Source organism: Dermacentor andersoni, chromosome 1, assembly GCF_023375885.2.
Source record: "Dermacentor andersoni chromosome 1, qqDerAnde1_hic_scaffold, whole genome shotgun sequence".
Taxonomy (NCBI): domain Eukaryota; kingdom Metazoa; phylum Arthropoda; class Arachnida; order Ixodida; family Ixodidae; genus Dermacentor; species Dermacentor andersoni.
In genome coordinates, this window is record NC_092814.1 from 336548001 (window position 1) to 336567934 (window position 19934).

General features: G+C 47.5%; 1 long non-coding RNA gene across 1 annotated transcript in view; it reads left to right on the forward strand.

Moving 5' to 3' along the window:
* LOC140215358 (uncharacterized) overlaps positions 1-15896 on the forward strand; it is a 93293-nt gene extending 77397 nt beyond the window's left edge. The window contains exon 2 of the long non-coding RNA XR_011892314.1: positions 15843-15896. This is a non-coding gene — a long non-coding RNA (uncharacterized lncRNA). The remainder of the gene's footprint in view (positions 1-15842) is intronic.
* Positions 15897-19934: the final 4038 nt, after the last annotated feature.

The window sequence follows — 19934 nt, forward strand, 5'->3', positions numbered from 1 at the left end:
AGTTCGGAACTTCAACAAACGTACAGAATTTTTTTCAACTGTAACTGTGATGCTAAAAAAGAACACTGGTTGATTTGACATGGAATGACCCAGGTGCAGTATGAAACAAGATTTTTTGAAAACATTTCTCATTGTACCTACTTCTGCATATCAAGCAAACTTGAAATGGTGTGCCATAATAAAACAGTTCTTGACAAAACTGGGTTGTCTGGCATAAAATGAGTGAACATACTTGAAAAATAAAATAGTAAAGAAACTATATCAAAAATTAACAAAAAAAATGTAGTGAAGAATCACAAAGCACCACACTTGTATGCTGGTTTGAGCCATCCAACGTGGGCTTCTCAGGAAACCAACAAAATCAACATAAATAACATTGCAATAAAAATGTCAAGGCTTAGAAAAGCACAACATTTGTACGCTCATTTGAGAAATCCGAACTGGGCTCTTCAGGAGACTAACGTGACAAATATAAATAAACATAAATATGTCGAGAGTTACAAAAGCACAACACTTGTGTTTTGGTATGAGGTGTCCAACTTCGGCTCTTCGGAGGCCTTAGGCCCCAGGCAAGAAGCGAGGACAGGGTGTTCTTTACATAAGGCATGTTGGTACCAGGAAATGTGTGACACGTGGACCCTGCAAAAACAAAAAGCCAGAAGTTTTAAAAACCAAGTTCCACATGCACGAGTGTGGCACACAGTATGCCCTCGTTATAATAAAATTGAATTATGTATTTGTTTTGCTTTATTCCAATTTTTCGTGGGTACAACTTCGGTATAACCTCTTAAATTTATTCAATGTGGCACAGGACTCCACTAAGTGTCAAATGCAGAAAAGGGCAAAGAGGAACAATACAATGTAGCAAATTAACTTTATGTATGTCCTCGATGTCAAAGATGTGAACTTTGATTGCTTAGAGACAAAATGGTGAAAAAATACGTAGTTAATGAAGAACCCTTAGGGAGGGACTACTGTCAACTAAAATTATTTCTAGTAACTGTCATAATTAAAATGTGCAGCACTTCATTGTGCTCCTCCTTGCTCTAAATACAATAGTGCCATGTCACTAGAATTGAGTGCGGCTTCATTTGAAGTTACGTTTTACGAGTTCCCATGCAACTGGAGCAACTAAAGGACTCTAAAGTAAATACTAAAGGACTGAAACTGGAGGATAAAGTAAATACTGCTTATAGTGAAGTGTTTTCTGCCTCAATGACTGTTATGAGGGTCTTCTGTAGCTGGTTACCCTGACAAATGCAGAATGCGACAGATACGAAGAAATGCTGTCTTCTAAGAGCCATACGTGAGTGGACTGACTTCTTTAACCCTTTGAGGTTCACTGCCATACATCTGTGGTGGCGACGAAACATTTGAAAAAGTGCACCTTTTCAGAACAAAGCGTCACCTAGAGTCACACTGGAGGTGCTGCAATCTTCTAGGACTTCTAGAAAAAATTCTTATTGTGCTGTCGCCCCTTGGGTTTCTCCAAAACTGACTTTTCTCTTAGCTCTTTGGTGGCTGTCATTGCAGTAGTTTGGGAGTATTGCCATTTCACCTAGTTTAGTATAAAAAAATTTTGTAATTTCATTACATTAAAAAATTATGCCCCTTTATTCTGCATAGAAGAATAAACCATGTGTACAACTGCAGATACTAAAAATGTCTTGTCGCTTTAGTGTCACTTAAAAAATTATTTACCTCTTTTTTCTCGAAAAGTCACTCCGAACTTAAATCTGCAACAAAAATAGTAGGGATGTGCGAATAGCGATTTTTCAGACCGAACCGAATACGAGTAGTATAATGCCAGAAGCAAATTGAATATTGGAGAGCTTTTGAATAATGAACAGCTGATATCACGATTAATATTATGATGTTCACATCCTAGTATTCTTAATGCAAGTTTCTGTCATGCATAATATGTCTTGAAGAGCTGTTTGTTAACAGAGGGTGTCCAGTAAGCTGACATTTCCAAATTCCCTGAGTTTTCCAGGTTTTCCTTGAGTGCCTTTGCAAAATTCACTGAGTGACACAGAACGCTGTTTTGTGTCAAAATGGGCTGACATGTCACCCGATGCTGTCACACTCTAGTAGGCATGTTAAAAAATAATAAAATGACTTAATCCAGTTTTCAATAGTGAAGAGTACTGTTTATTTTATTCAAAAGAAAAACAGAAGGCAGGTGTTAGTAAAATGCAGCACAAATAAAATATCTTTGAAAAAGTGGCAAAGCCTATTGAAAATACGAAAAACATGAAGCCCACTGCAAATCGAGTTGATCATACTTAAATACAAATAAAAAGAAATGCATACAGAAGCAAATATTTTCGAATATGAGCCATTTCTATCAACTGACAGCAAGCTGATTGGTATGGGGACTGAACTTTGTCACGAGTGCGATTCTCTCTGTGCCGCTGGAAAGTCAACCTCAACTGTCCTGACATACTCTCAGCCCGTGCACAATGCCTCAGTGTTGCATTGCACTGCTTTAAAGAGTTTATTTTCGTTTGGATGACGGACACCTGCATCCCGGCATCAGCCAACACTTTGTTTTTTGAGCTCAAGTCCCTTCAAAGAAGTGGCGGCACGCTTCCTTTCCCGTTCATTCCTCAATGCGTCGGTCCTTTCTGTCCTCGTCCTCCTTCCACCGCTTGTTCACCCCACGAAACATTTGAAGCATCCTTTTGGTCAGTTGTACATCAACGTCCGAAAAAAATGAATGCGTGTCTTTTACTGCCTTTGAGGGCTCAAATCGGTACAGGCACATCCGAAAAAGCTCTGAAGGTGACAGGAGACGGCAGGTGCATGCATGTATCATTAAGGAATACATACTGTGTTCCGTAACAACTGGTCGTTCCTGTGACGTCATCCTGATACACACTGTGCAAGCCTGTGCCACTGACATGCGCTGAGATAAGGGCCATGCATTCATTTCCTTTACACAAGTTCTCAAAAAAGTAATGTGATCTTTCTGGCTGTGTATATATTTCCCGACAGTACATTAAAGGGGATAATTCTTCGTCATGAGACAACGAGCGCCTGTCTGCCTGTCTAACATGGTGTCAAAAGTGGCTACATCAAAGCTGACTCCGAAGTAACGCTGCAACAGCCCCGTCAACGAGAGAACAACTAGCAACTGCTGCAACAAGAACAAGTCTTCGTGTTGACTCAAGCAATGCTTCAGAATGGCGAGAATCAAGCCTCCTAAGCCCTTCGACTTTCAGAGTGCTGCCGACTGGCCCGCATGGACCAATGAATTAGATAACTACAGATTCGCATCCGGACTAAAAGAGAAACCAGACGAAGTTCAAGTAAGGACGTTTCTCTATACAATGGGCAGAAAGTCACAGGAGATTTTTCGCTAGCTAAATGTAAAAGACCAGGAAATGGACTTCAACTTCGTGACGTCTAAATTTGAGGGCTATTTCGTCCACACCAAGAACAGTCTACGAGAGTGCTCGCTTTAATTTACGCTGCCAACAACTGGGAGAAACAGTAGACCAGTTTGCAACCGAGCTTAACAGGCTAGCAGACAGATACGAGTTCAAAGACATGAAGGAACACCTAAGAAGGGTTCGCTTCTATGGGACCAGGTTGTCTCAGAAGAACTACAGATGGATCCTAAGCTCACGATGAACACTGCTTTGGCAAACGCGCGCACAAGTGAATCCGTAAAGAAACAGCAAACCAAGCTAAAAGAGCATGAGGGCGCGATCCCAGAAGCTTGCGTCGCCGCACTAAAGCCCAAGAAAACCGTTGGAAAGAGCACATTCACACGCGGTCCAAAGCCAGCTTATGGTCAAAAGTACTGCAGTTTCTGCACCGGACCATTACATCCGAGAAGTGGTTGCCCAACGCAACAAGATGCAGATTTTGCTGAAAGTTGGGCCACTTCGAAAAGGCGTTCCGAAAAAAAGAAGCAAGCAGATGGGAATCTTGACGGCATTGTCGAAGTGATAAGAAATTTCTTGGCAGTCAGCACAGTCGAGCAATCGGCGAACACACCATCTGAGCATTTTGTCACGGTACTGACAAACGACCAGCTCTGTATGAAAGTACATACAGGCATCAAAGTGACCGTTGTTGGTGACAATTTTCCTTTCCTTCCGCATTCTCTGGACAAGGCAGGCAATCTTAAAGGCCCGAACAACGCAAGCATCTGTACGATCGGAAAGTTTGACGCTGAAGTAGCTTGGAAACTGTTCACAGCAAACCATTTATGTCATGCACAACTTGCGCATGCCCTTGTTGGAACTACCAGCTACCAATGCCATAGGAATTGTTCAGAGACCACTGACGACATCGTAAGCAGGTATCCTAAGATGTTCCAAGGCACAGGTTACATACCTGGGGAACATACCATACGCCTTGTGCCAAATGCAACCCCATACTACATCCCGACGGATTCCTATTCCTATGAAGGAAAAGGTCAAGGAAGAACTGGACAGGCTAGAACGAGAAGGAATGATACAAAAGGTTGAAGAACCCACAGAATGGTGTGCTCCTTTTGTTCCAGTAATGAAACCGCCTGGAGCGGTAAGAATCTGCGTTGACTTAACCTAACCAGCTTGTCAGATGGGAGCGTCATCAGCTACCAATGGTAGAGTAAGTCATGGGAAGCTTCCAGGAAGCGATGGTTTTCTCTAAACTAGATGCCAATTCTCGGTTCTACCGGCTAAAGCTTTCCAAAGAGTGTCAGAAACTCACGACTTTCATTATGCCGTATGGGCGGTACTGCTACTGCAGGTTACCGTTCGGGATAACATCTGCACCAGAAATTTTTCAAAGTTCTCACAGGTCTTGGACGGCCTAGACGGCATACTGAACTAAATGGACGACATTCTGGTGTACAGCAAGAACAAAGTGAAACATGACAACGGCCTTTGTAAGGTGCTTGACTGACTGCAACAGGAGTAACCCTTAAAAGGGAAAAATTTTTCTCTGTTGAGCAGGTAGCGTTCCTGGGCATGATCTTCGACACCAATGGTGTGCGCCCAGATCCTGAGAAAGTCGGGGCAATCATGGAGTTGCCCCGACTCGGAAACATTGCTGACGTTCGTTCCTTATTAGGCATGATGAACCACCTCGCAAGGTTTCTTCCTGATGCTGCGTCTACATATGCGCCTCTACGCAGCCTTCTCAACAAAGACAGTGACTGGTCTTGGGGTAATCAACAAGAGGAAGCTTTCGAAAAGATCAAGACTACTCTCAGCTCAAGCAGATGCCTGGCAAGGTACAACTCCAGGGACCCAACAATTGTATTGGCAGACACCGTATTACTCCAGGAACACCCATCTAGCGAAACACGTCCATAGCATATGCCTCCAGGTCGCTCACAACAGAGCAGAGGGATTTACAGATTGAAAAGGAAGCATTGGCTTTGACCTAGGCAGCAGAACGCTTCGGCGAATTTCTGAGAGGCCTCACGTTTCTATTTAAGACATACCACAAGCCTCTCCTACTACTGGGTCGCGATCCTCTCGATTCTTTTCCACCAAGAATCCAAAGGTTCAGAATGCGTTTATTGTGGTATTCATTCACACTTACAGACGTCCCAATAAAACTATTGCTACTGCGGACACTCTTTCTCGGCCTAGAGTGATGAACATGGGATGGTCTATCGTAGAACTGTCTGAAGCTGACGTCTCATCTCACGTGGACAGAGAAGTTGAATATGAGCTCTCAGATGACATGCTCCACTGCATACGCTCAGAGCAGGCAATGGACCCTGAATGCATATCGTTGCTTGAAGCTTGCATGCAAGGGCGGCCCACAAAGGACCGGCTACCGCAAGTTCTTAAACCCTTCTGGGCGCATTGTGGCAACATCACGGTTTGCAAGCAGTTGCTTCTGAAGGACTACAGACTAGTAATTCCACTATCGCTGTGGAAAGAAATGCTTCAAAGAGTCCACGAGAGGCACAAAGGCATTGCCCGCTGCTGCGCGAATGTAAAGAGTCAGTCTGGTGGCCTGGAATTAGCCAGGAAAGCGCAAGAATTGTAGGAAACTGTCAAGCTTGCGCCTCAGAGTGCACCCAATTTTCCAAACCAATGATCCCATCTGAAACAATGGAGCTTCCATAGGAGAAAATGGGAATTGATTTATTTGAGCTGAAAGGAGCTGTCTATCTTGTCGATTACCACTCCAGGTATCCTGAGCTGGCCTGTTGAATCGAGGAACATCATCAGAGGTGGTCATCCAACATCTGAAAAGCATCGTCGCCAGGCATGGGATAACGAAAACGGTAATATCAAACAATGGACCACAGTTCAGCTCATTTTCTTTTATTAATGTTGCAAGAAACTACGGCTTCAAGCATATCACATTGAGCCCTCGTTACCCACAAGCTAATGGGAAAGCTAAGTGCGTGGTAGAGACTCTCAAAAGACTACTGAAGAAAGCACAGGACCCCTGCATTGCATTGCTGAACTATAGAAACTCACCAGGTGCAACCAGCTATAGCCCAGCGCAACTGCTAATGAGCTGCCGCTTACACTCACAAATGCCATTCATGCCATCCGTGCTAAAGCTGCGATTAGTAAGCGTTTCTTGGAAAAAGCAGGGCGAAAAATACAGACAAAAAGAAAAGATATATTTCGACAGACGTCATGCTGCATGACCTCTTCCCAGTCTATTCGCAGGCAACCAAATACGGCTTCGAGACAGAAACGCTGAGGGCACAGTACTTCGTCCTCCCTCGACACCGAGATCCTGCTGGGTCCAGACTGCAGGCAGAACCGTATGCAGAAACAGACTTCATCTGTTCCTGCTCCCAAATGGAGGAGAAATCAGTCCCCTGCCGGCCAAACAGGATCAACAAAGCAGCCAGCCAACGGACACGACCGACAAAGAGGGCATCGTGGCTAAACAACTGTCTGACACCCAAGAGACCCTTCCATGAAACGAAACTTCAAGACCAAAGCAACGAACGACTTGATATGGGTGCGTCGTACGAGCTCCAAAAAGACTCGATATCGATGACTGATTTGTAAAGTGGTTTGCTTTCTTGGTAGAGACACAATGCTTGTAAAATGGGGAAGATGTCATCCCGATACACATTGTGCGTGCCTGTGTCACTGACATGCACTGAGATAAGCGCTATGCTTTCATTTCCTTTGCACAAGTTCTCATAAAAGTTATGTGATCATTCTGGCTGTTTATATATTGACACATGTACTTCTTTATCTTTAACGTGCAACCACTTCTCACCACCTAACAAAGGCTATCGCACAGCGCAGGACGTGCTCGCATGTAAAAGAAGTTTCTGGAATGTTATGGATGGTTCCATCCGCTGTCTTTCCCCGCAACTTGTGTAATTTGATTGCATGTACGCGCGACGCGAATGTAGAACTTTGTGGAAGACACGCGGGTTCCAGCGGTTACTCTGGAACATTTGATGACTGATCTGTAAAAGCCGACGCACTTGACCCGCTGATCAGATTTTTGCCGATCGCCAACTGTGTTCGCCGCTATCGTTGCGCTTTAAGTGTAGCCTGTCTTTGTGGGCACAGGTTCGCCCAATAAAAGCTAGTTTTGTCTTTCACAGTATTGCTACTGTGTTCTTTAATGTCACTACCACGTGACAATATTTTACGACGCTACAATAAAGGGGATCATTCTTGGTCATGAAACAACGAGCGTCTGTGCCTGCCTGACACTTCCCACGCTTAAGATTCACAGCAATACTTCGCGTATGCTTTCCCGCTCAATATTGCTGTGTTGAGGCGGAGCTGACTTTCGGGAACCAGCATTATGCAATGCGCCGGAGTTTGTGCCATTGCTGACAGCGGCGAATTCTTTCAATGAAAACCACGGCACCGAAAGGCAAGAAGCTTGAGGGTGTCTACCAAGTTGACATTTCCAAAGTCCCAGAGTTTTCCATGTTTTCCTTGAGTGCCTTTGCAAAATTCTCTGAGTGATGCAGAACTATGTTTCATGTCAAAACTGGCTGAAACCATATCGCCCGATGCTGTGACTCTCTAGTAAGCATATCCAAAATTTAAAAAAAAAGAACGACTTAATTCAATTTGAATACTAAGGAGTAGTCTTTATGTTATTCAAAAAGAGAATAGAAGGGAGGGGTTAGTAAAATGCAGAGCAAATAAAATGTCTGAAAAAAATTGCAAATCGAGTTGGACATTCTCAATTACGAATAAAAAGGAGATGCATACAGAAGCAATTATTTTCGAATATGGGCTATTTCTATCAACTGATGGCAAGCTCAGTGGTATGTAGCTCAAACTTTGTCACAATTGAGATTCTCTCTCAACTCGTAAGTCAACCTCAACTGTCTTGATATACTCTCAGCCCGCGAACGACGCCTGAGTGTTGTGTTTCACTGCTTTAAAGAGTTTATTGTGGTTTGGACAAGGGACACCTGCATCTCGGCATCAGCCAACACTTTGTTTGAGCTCAAACTTCTTCGAAACAACGACAGCACGCTTCCTTTCCCATTCATTCCTCAATGCGTAGGTCCTTTCTGTTCTTGTCATACTTACGGCACTTGTTCGCCCCACGGACCATTTGAAGCATTTTCTTGGTCAGTTGCACAGTCCATGTCCGATTATACTGACACGTGTACTTATCTTTATCGGGCGACCACGTTTGGCCGCCTAAGAAATGTTATCGTGCAGCGCAGGACGCGCCTGCATGTAAAAGAAGTTTCTGGAATGTTATCGATGGTTGCGTCCACTGTCTTTCACCGCAACTTGTGTAATCTGATTGCATGTATGCGCGACGCGAATAGTGTAGAACTCTGTGGAAGACACGCGTGTCCCATTGGTTAATCTGGAACATTCGACGACTGATCTATAAAAGCCGACGCGCTTGACCCGCTGATCAGATTTTCGACGATCGCCGACCGTGTTCGCTGCTATCGTTGTGCTATAAGTGTAGCCTGTTTTGTGGGCACAGGTTCGCCCAATAAAAGTTAGTTTTGTAGTTCACAGTTTTGCTACTGTGTTATTCAACGTCACCACCACGTGACATCTGGTGGAGGTGCTGGGTACGTTCATGTACCAGACGCCCCCGACAAGCCGTAATCCAAGCCCGGACCGCAAAGACAACACCAGCGCCGTTCCGGAACATCGAGCAAGCGGCCGGCTACAGAAGCTGCCCCCGGAACACTGAATTCTACCAGAGACAACCAAGAAGACAGCCCCAATGGCAGCCGGAGCAGCCCCAATAGTTCTGCAGCAGCCTAGGGAGCCACCGACGTTCCGCGGTTCCACATTTGAGGACCCGGAAAGCTGGCTGGAGACGTACGAGAGGGTCGCTACGTTTTAACAGTTAGGACAGCGACGACAAGCTGAGGCATGTCTATTTCCCATTGGAAGACGCCGCCAGGAGCTGGTTCGAGAATCGAGAAGCCACCTTAACGACGTGGGACCTGTTCCGAAGCAGCTTCTTGCAAACGTTTACAAGCGTCGTGCGAAAAGAGCGAGCCCAAGCTCTACTAGAAACCAGAGTGCAGCTGCCAAACGAGACGATCGCGATCTTCACGGAGGAGATGGCCCGTCTTTTCCAGCACGCCGACCCGGAAATGTCGGAGGAGAAAAAAGTCCGCTTCCTGCTGCGGGGCGTCAAGCAAGAACTTTTCGCCGGACTTATTCGTAACCCGCCGAAGACGGTAGCTGAGTTTTCTACACAGGCATCGACGATCGAGAAAACTCTGGAGATGCGCACCCGGCAATATAACCGCCAGGGGCTCGCACCGCAGTACGCCATCCAAGGACTGGGTTCCGACGACCTTCAAGAGACCATCAGGGCCATTGTGCGCGAAGAACTGCGCAAGGTCCTGCCTTCATCGCAGCCTCAATTGGCCTCGATCGTCGACGTCGTGAAAGATGAGGTTCAGCGATCGCTTAGAGTTCCTGAGGTGCAACCTCAGTTACCGCAGCCCCAAGCAGGAGCGAGTCATTCTCGGCATGGACTTCGTGAACCAACACGGCGCAATCATCGACCTGAAGTCGAAGTCAATAACGCTGTCGGAAGATCATGCGATGCCGCCGGAGAGCTTTCCTAGTCACCGTGCCTTGAGTGTGCGCGAAGCTCAAGTGAGCATCCCGCCTCGCTCCAGCATTGTTATTTCGGTCGGCACCGAAACATCTGCTGACGTAGAAGGCGTCATCGAAGGCGACCAACGTCTACTGCTCGACCGTGAAATTTGCGTCGCAAGAGGGATCGCTCGACTGCATGGAGGAAAAACTGAAGTGTTGCTGACAAACTTCAGCCAGGAGTTCAAGCACATCAACCAGGGCACGACGATAGCGTACATCGAGGAAATTCTGGAAACCAGTAATGCGTTTGTCCTCTCGGATTCCGCCGCATCTACCCCGACGACGATGGTTCCTGAACCAGACTACGACATTAATCCAGGTCTCCCCGTGATTAAGCAACAGCAGCTCAGAAGTCTGCTCCGACGATACAAAGGCTGCTTTTCGATGTCATCGAGGATTCGACAAATACCAGTCGCCAAGCATCGCATAATCACCGAGGAGTGTGCTCAACCACTCCACCAGAGCCCTTACCAAGTTTCGCCAACGAGAACGGGCAGCTATAAGAGAACAAGTCGACGAAATGCTGTGCAACGACATCATCCAGCCGTCGGAAAGCCCGTGGGCATCCCCTGTTGTCCTGGTAAAGAAAAAGGACGGAACCCTACATTTCTGTGTCGATTATCGTCGTCTGAACAAGATCACGAAGAAGGACGTATACCCCCTCCCACGAATAGATGACGCATTGGATCGGCTCTGCAACGCTAAATACTTCTTGTCGATGGACCTCAAGTCTGGCTATTGGCAAATAGAAGTCGACGAAAGAGATCGCGAAATGACCACCTTCATCAACCCAGACGGCCTCTACGAGTTCAAGGTTATGCCATTCGGACTGTGCTCGGCGCCTGCAACGTTCCAGCGCGTCATGGACACGGTGTTAGCAGGATTGAAGTGGCAGACCTGTCTCGTTTGCTTGGATGACGTCGTCGTCTTCGCCGGAAATTTCGACGATCACCTCGAGCGGCTTGCGACAGTACTAGAGGCCATCAAGTCGTCAGGGCTTACTCAGGCCACGTAATCAGCAAATCTGGTGTCCGTCCAGACCCGCAAAAGACAGCTGCAATCGCACAGTTCCCGCAATCAATCAACAAGGCAGTGCGTAGATTCCTTGGCATGTCTGCCTACTACAGGCGCTTTGTCAAGGACTTTTCACGCATTGCCGAGCCGTTGACACGTCTAACTAAATGTGATGTTGAGTTCAAGTGGGATACGCCGCAGGCCGATGCATTTGAAGAACTCAAACGACGCATGCAGTCGCCGCCGGTACTTGCGCACTTCGACGAGTACGCCGATACAGAAATCCATACTGCCACCAGTAGCCTAGGCCTCGGTGCCGTTCTAGTCCAGAGGAGAAACGGAGTCGAACAGGTGATAGCTTACGCTAGCCGGTCGCTGTCAAAAGCAGAAGGCAACTATTCTACGACAGAAAAGGAATGCCTCGCCATCGTTTGGGCTACACCTAAATTTCACCCTTATCTTTATTGCAGGCCATTCAAAGTCGTGCGTGACCATCACGCGTAGTGTTGGCTAGCGAATATAAAGGATCCTCCAGGACGACTGGCGCGGTGGAGCCTCAGACTACAAGAATACAACATCACTGTAACCTACAAGTCCGGACAAAAACACTCCGATGCCGATTGCCTATCACGCGCCCCCATTGACCCCCCGCCGCAAGACGACGAGAATGACGCCTTCTTTGGAATGATAAGCGCGGAAGACTTCGCTGAACAGCAACGGGCAGACCCGGAGCTAAAAAGCCTCGTCGAATATTTGGAAGGGCACACCGACGTTGTCCCCAGGGCATTTAAGCGCGGAATAGCTTCCTTCACGCTTCAAAATAATCTACTCGTGAAGAAGAACTTCTCACCAGTCCGCGCCAACTACCTTCTTGTTGTCCCGTCAGGACTTCGTGGAGAAGTATTGCACGCCCTACGTGACGATCCGACCGCTGGACACCTCGGATTTTCCCGGACAGTATCGAGGATACAAGAAAAGTATTATTGGCCGCGCCTGACCGCCGACGTCTCCCGTTATGTCAGAACATGCCGAGACTGTCAGCGACGCAAGACACCGCCGACAAAGCCAGCCGGATTACTACAGCTAATCGAGCCTCCTTGCCGACCATTCCAGCAGATCGGGATGGACTTGCTGGGACCCTTTCCGACGTCAACAACCGGAAATAAGTGGATCGTCGTGGCGACGGACTACCTCACCCGCTTCGCTGAAACTAAAGCACTGCCGAAAGGTAGCGCAGCCGAAGTGGCGAAATTCTTTGTCGAAAACATCCTGATGCGACATGGCGCCCCAGAAGTCCTCATCACCGACAGAGGAACGGCCTTTACAGTGGAGCTCACCCAAGCCATTCTCAAATACAGTCAGACAAGGCACAGGAGGAGAACGGCCTACCACCCGCAGACGAATGGTCTTACGGAGCGGCTGAATAAGACCCTCACCGACATGCTAGCGATGTACGTCGACGTCGAACACAAGACCTGGGATGCCGTCCCGCCGTACGTAACATTCGCTTACAACACGGCGGTGCAAGAAACAACACAGATCACGCCGTTCAAGCTGGTCTACGGCAGGAACCCGACGACGACGCTCGATGCCATGCTGCCGCACGTCACTGACGAGGAGAACCTTGACGTCGCTACCTATCTCCAGCGCGCCGAAGAAGCCCGACAGCTCGCCCACCTGCGGATCAAGAACCAGCAGAGGACCGACAGCCGACACTACAACCTCCAACGACGCTTCGTCGAGTACCAGCCCGGCGATCGTGTTTGGGTATGGACCCCGATACGCCGACGAGGGCTCAGTGAGAAACTACTGCGACGCTATTTCGGACCCTACAAGGTGATCCGACGTATTGGCTCACTGGACTATGAGGTCGTGCCAGACGGCATTTTGCATTCACAACGGCGCCGCGCCCGATCTGAAGTGGTCCAGGTGGTGCGCCTTAAGCCCTTTTATGGACGCTGACGAACTTCCTTATTTTGTTGTTTGCTACGAGTGCTTCTTTTTTTATTACTTTCGTTTGTTTGCAGCATCGGGTCGATGCTTTTTAAGAGGGGGGGGTAATGACACGTGTACTTATCTCTATCGGGCGACCACGTTTGGCTGCTAAGAAATGTTATCGCGCAGCGCAGGACGCGCCTGCATGTAGAAGAAGTTTCTGGAATGTTATTGATGGTTCCGTCCACTGTCTTTCACTGCAACTTGTGTAATCTGATTGCATGTATGCGCGACGCGAATAGTGTAGAACTCTGTGGAAGACACGCGGGTCCCATCAGTTAATCTGCAACATTCGACGACTGATCTATAGAAACCGATGCTCTTGACCCGCTGATCAGATTTTCGACGAACGCCGACCGTGTTCGCCGCTATCGTTGTGCTATAAGTGTAGCCTGTTTTGTGGGCACAGGTTCGCCCAATAAAAGTAAGTCTTGTCGTTCACAGTATTGCTACTGTGTTATTCAACGTCACCACCACGTGACAATACAAAATCCTTAGGGGCCGCGAAAACGTCTAAAAATATGCATGTCATTTACTGCCCTTAAGGGCTCAAACTGCCACAGGCACATTCGGAAACGCTCTGAAGGCCTGTCGGTACACGTATTGGGCATATCGGTGCTCGTACTGTGACAGGAGATACCGGGTGCACGCGTGTATAATGAAGGAATACATACTGTGTCCCGTGGCAATAGCCCCTTCCCATGCTTGTTATGCTTCACTGCAATACCTTTGAGTGTGGTTCACCAAGTAACATTCCTGTAAAGAGGCGAAGCTGACTTTCGGGAACTGGCATCATGCAATGCACCGTACTTTCGAAGCTTCTAAGCCAACCGCAAGGACCACAAAGGCGGAGTCGGTGCCATTGCTGACAGCAGCGAATTCTTTCAATGAAAAACACGGCAAGAAGCTTAATAGCGAACGTCGAAGCAGCTAGACCTAGCATTGCCGCAGTGGTGGCTATGGCTGCCAGTGGATCTGCGTGCGAGAGCGCCGGTTCGAGGCAGCGAGGTAATCAAAACGGCAGCAGTGGTGGATTTCAGTAATGCCGTTTCGGACCTGCGGTCACGGCAAAAAGTCCGGAAAATGGGACGGCAAATGGTTCTTGCGTCCAGAATTTCAGACGTTCTGATAGTACATTTACTCTATCGGGTACGTGGTGGTGCCACAAAGCCGTCCAATTATCGGGCATCCGGAAAGTTGGTCATTGACTGTACACTGACACTCTTCTAACCGACGACAGGGCGCCAAAGACGATTCATTACGATTCCTGTCTGTTACTTGAGCCAGTATTACCGCAACTTTCGATCCTTTCAATAAAATTACAGCTAATTTTCTCTGATAGAGGCACATATTTCCCAAGTTTTTCCAGACTAAAAATCCATGAGAATTCCCAGTTTTCCCGGTTGGTAGACACCCTGAGCTTAATATCGAACGTCAAAACAGCTCGGCCTAGCGTTGCCACGGTGGTGGCTACAGGATCTGCGTGTGAGAGCGCCGGTTCGAGGCGACGAGATAATTAAAATGGTGGTGGTGGTGGTTTTGATTAATGCCGTTTTGGACCTGCAGTCACGGCAAAAAGTCCGGAAAATTGGACGGCGAGGGTTCTTGTGACACAAATTTCAGAGTTTCTTATACATTGACTCTATGGAGCACGTGGTGGCGCCGTGAAGCTGTCCTAATTATCGGGCATGTCCCAAAAATTGGGTGTCCGGAAAATCGTTCATTCACAGTACACTGGAAACGCCAGCCAATGACATGACGTCAAAGACTATTCCTCTGTTACTCGAGCCAGTATTCATGCAACTTTCATTCCCTATCAATAAAATTACAGCTAGTTTTCCCAGATATAAGCACAAACTTCCTGAGTTTTCCCTGAGTATTTCCCCACTATGCAAAATCCCCGAGAATTCCCAGTTTTCCCGGTTGGTAGACAACCTGTACAGTGCAGTCCACTTATAACGATACCACATATAACGATATATCGGTTATAACGATGGGTCGACATGAGAGTGTCATTTTATGCATTAGGTCTATGGGGAAAAAAACCATTTATAACGATAGGTTATTCACCGCATATCAGATATAACGATCAAAATATTGCCGCCCAGATGGCTTTTCCCGTGCAAAATAATCGTAACATTTGCATTGCTTAATTCCCTGAAACGAACGATGTTGAGACGAGGCGATGTTTACCTCCGTAAGTTCGTATCTGCCGCCATTACCGCGCAGCGCGTCTCGCCCCGCCCGCGCACGAGTAGGCGCAGCCAACGTTGGCGCAGCGCACCACAAGATGGCGCTAGCTGCTATGCGCGTAGGCCACAGTTGCTCCGAAAGAGAGAGAGAAAAAAAAAGCAACAAGCAAAGCGGCGCGGTAGCGCTCGTCCCGCACTCAGTCTCTCTCTCTCGCGATAGCAGACTGACGCCACCGAAGCAGCGTGCAACCAACGTGACCAACGGTACAACCCAGTTCGAAGATGGCGCCGAGAAAGCGTAAAGCTGTGTCGCTTGACATGAAGATGGATATTTTGCAGGACTCTCGACGCGGCTTCAAGGTGAGCGCCCTCGTGAAGAAATATGAGCTCGCCCAGTCGACGATATCAACCATCTTGAAAACCGGGAGCACCGCGATTGTGAAGGCAGGAGCTATCGGCGGCCATGCCGATCAGCGGAAAAGGGTTAGAGACCCTTTGTACGCCGATGTTGAAGAGGCGCTTTACCAGTGGTTCATCACAACCCGTGCGCATAATGTGCCTACCGTATTTACACGATTGTAAGTCGACTCGAATGTAAGTCGACCCCCCCATATCGCGTGACCGAAAAAAAAAATAAGAGAGCATACCCGAGGGCGCATTCGATAACGAAAATTTATTAGTAGCTGACATGGTCACTGGGCTACTCGTCTTCACTAGTGCCGCCATTGTCATCATTGCTGCGGTCCCACAGCGCGTCGTGGTCCAGCGAAATTTCAAATTTGGCAAACGACCGCACCAGGACATATTGCAGAACAGCAGCCCACGCCAAATGCACCCAACTACACGCAGCCGTCAGGGAGGCTCTTTTGACAGGTCCGATTGGCGTAATTTCGCAGTCTTCTGCCGCCAGCCACTCGTACTCGCAGCGGAGCAGAACCTTAAAATTAAGGCGAAGGTCCGGGCTTGTTTCATGACTACGTCGCACTCCACTGGCAGAGACAGATCACGGATTTCAGCGACGTACGCCGCAAGCTTAGGCTACAGCTCCGGAAAGCGTCCAGACTTTGGCACGTGGGAAATTTCTCACTTGTCGTCACAGGTGAAAATTTCGCTTCGCTGCAGTCGCCACTCTCGCACCACCCGTTTAGAAACACCGAAATTGCGGCCCGCTGTGCAGTGATTTGTTTCATCGGCGTAAAGGATGGCAGCCCTCTTGAACGCTGCTGTGAACGAGTGCCGAACGATTAGTGGGCCTGGAGCACTCATGACGACTGGGGAAGCATAGAAGTAGCACGTAGCCGGCAGTCAAGTGGAACGCGTCAAACCAATACCATGCCAATTCCAATGCCTTCAAACTAGAGTGTACTACTTCAAACCGAGAAAGAGAAACCAGCGAGCGGTGTCTGCTCTTCCATGAACTACCGATACTCCCCGCAAGCGCCGCCGTTCTGAGGGTGCCGCCGCAAATGGGAACAGCGGCGCTTCCATCAACTATCGACACCCCCCCATGAGTGTTGCATGCACTGTAAAACTCAAAAATGTTGAAAAACCCTTCCGAAAAGCGAACAAACACGCGGGATAGCGAAAAGATACGGGTAGGGCCATAGAGCAAACATAAAATTCTAACTACATTGAAGCTCCCGTTGGTATCGCTTTTTTTGGCGGGGCCATGTTTCTGTTTCGATTGTAAGTCGACCCCCCAACTTCAGACTTCCAAATTTAAAAAAAGGGGTCGACTTACAATCGTGTAAATACGGTATTAGTGGGCCAATACTTGCCACCAAAGCGAAAAACTTCGCTTTTCTTCTGGGACGGCCAAATTTTGAGTCTGGGGGAGGCTGGATTCAGCGCTTTAAAGAGCGGCACGGAATCGTTTACAAAAACGTGGTAGGGGAAGCGGCGTCTTTGGACACAGAGGCAAAGCAGCAGTGGCTGCAGACAAAGCTGCCCAGCGTGCTGGAGCGCTACGCGGAGAAGGACATATATAATTGCGATGAAACTGCTTTGTTTTTTCAAATGTTGCCGTCGAAGACTCACGCTCTTAAAGGAGATCGATGCCCCGGCGGGAAGCACTCGAAACTTAGGGTGACCGTGTTGCTGTGCGTTAGCATGGACGGGAGCCATCGTCTCAAGCCTTTCATGATCGGGCGATCAAAGAAGCCAACGTGCTTTAAGAATCAGCACATCCCGGTCCGCTATCGCAGCAACAAGAAGGCTTGGATGACCCGCGACCTGTTCGAAGAATGGCTGCTCGAGTTCGACAGTTTAATTGAAGGCCAAGGAAGAAAAGTAGTGTTGCTACTTGACAACTGTAGCGCACACAGCGTTAACCCGAAGCTAACATCTGTAGAATTGATGTTTCTGCCTCCGAATACTACGGCAGGCCTTCAGCCGTTGGACGCCGGCGTGATCGCCAACTTTAAAGTCCTGTATCGGCGGCGCATGCTGGAGTGGCTAATTTTAGCCATTGACCGCGCAGCTCCTGGAACGTCGGGTCATGCAGACGGGCCCCCTGACCTGAAGATCAGCCTTTTGAAAGCCGTGCGCTTCGTTTACGGTGCATGGTATGAAGTAAAGCAGTCAACCATATACAACTGCTTCAAAAAGGCGGGCTTTGTGCGTCAGGACGAACTTCCCCAACCCACTGAGACCAACACTGTGGAAGCGGCCGACATAACCGAGCTCTGGGAGCTCGTTCCTACTGGTGACACAGGTGGTGCGTCGATGGAGGAGTTTTTGACTGCAGACAGTGCTGCCTCGTTCTGCGATGAGGTCACCGACGAGGCGATCGCCGAAGATGTGCTGTCTCGACAGACGGCAAAGTTGTGCGACGGTGGCGACGGCAGCAGCGACAGTGACAACGAGATTGGCAGTGGCTCCTTGACCCCGACCACGATGTCCACGCAAAGTGCACTGTCGTCGATCGACTCCTTAATTGATTTTATGCATGCCAAAGGATTGCCGCCAGTGTTCGCGCAGCAGCTGGAATCCATGCACACCGCGGTTGTGAAGCTGAAGCTGCTGCAAAAGCAAGTGCAGATTTCGGACTATTTCGGCGCGCCTAACCCTTGACACGGTCATTGGCGCTACAAATAAAGTTTGTTTTTCACAGCCGACTTTCTACATCATCTATTCTTTAGAGCAAGTAGCGAATTCGAGTTCGGAGCTGCAAAGGTATGTTCCGCGTTTTTTTTTTTTTTTTTTATAACTGCAGTCCAGATATAGCGATCATCGGTTATAACGATCATATTTTTCGTCTTTCTCGATATCGTTATAAGTGGACTGCACTGTAAAAGCACAAATAGAGAAGCAAACAAGTAGTATCCTCACATGCACAGGACTCTTGTAAGCATGAATGATAGCTGTACAGCCTCTAAAGTACAGCTACCTAAGTGACATAGCCTGCTCTACTACACAAGTTCCCACGTTTTATGTCTATACTACGTTCTTGGAGGTGATAATTTACCGTACTTTTGTTCTAATTTTATGTTTGATTGGTATTTTGAGATATCTGAAAAGAATTTGAAGTCGCATTTACGAATAGTGACTATTCGAGACAAAGACCAAATCGAATAGGACGCCATTATATTCATTATTCAAAAGTTTTGAGTGTTTGCACACCCCTAAAACATACATAACCCTTAAATTGGGGACACACATTTCCCTGCAATATGTGATCCTCAAGGGTTAAACAAGAGCAACTGGAAAGCCCATTCATCTTTTCAATAAATCTAAGCCTATGGGCTACTTAGCAACGGTTTATAGTAACCCTGTATACAAGCGAAGTAAGGAAGCAGGAGGCACATCCAACAATTTCAGAATGGGAGTTGTGGACATGTCCCATGGTATGTAAGAAGCTATAGACAGTAGTTGCCAAGGGCCTATTCAGTGCTGCTCAATTTATTTAGGCATATGGAGAAAAGCTACATAAATTGGGTCTTTTTGTCATGTCTTACAATACAAAGTGATAAAGTGCATGTTAACAAATAGGTTAGGGGCTTTGAATGAATAAGCATTCACTAAGCATTGCATTGTTCACAGTGATACTGGCAAATTTGTCCCCGTTGTTGCTTTGATTAAAAGAACGAAAGAAAAATGTCACACAAGTCATGATTCCCCTGCTGAAAGGCTGCTGTCTGGCATCACATGGACCTCCTTCAAGACAGGAGCAAGTTTAATTCAGTGTGGTCTGGTAAAATTGGTGAAAGCACTGTTTGGCATTACAGAACCTAGAGAGCGGTATTGAATGCTGAAATTTGGTGGAAGTGCTGTTCCTCAAGCTGAGCAGTAACCACACGTGAGCATAGCTTCTCAACAATTCCTGCATTATAACAACACTTTCACGCTACTTAAACAGGTCCTCCATGCCACCAGATTTGGAGCGTGCTTCACAGACTATTAGCCGAGTAGCACTACTAATGTGCAACTGCACCTCAATTTGTCTGGTGGAGCCGCCAAAATCTTCTGGTAGTGAAGGCAGCTTTTAAATTTTAGAAGCCTTTGAGCATGGAGGCATTAGGCACTTATTATATCAAGTAATTCGAAATGGTAGGCTATTGTAGCACACAAATGTGCACAGGCTACTTGAAAGTCATTTATTATGCTAATGGAAAGTTGCTCATTTAAGATACAAAACGTGAATGCATAAATGCAACGGGAAAGGATGTATGGTACT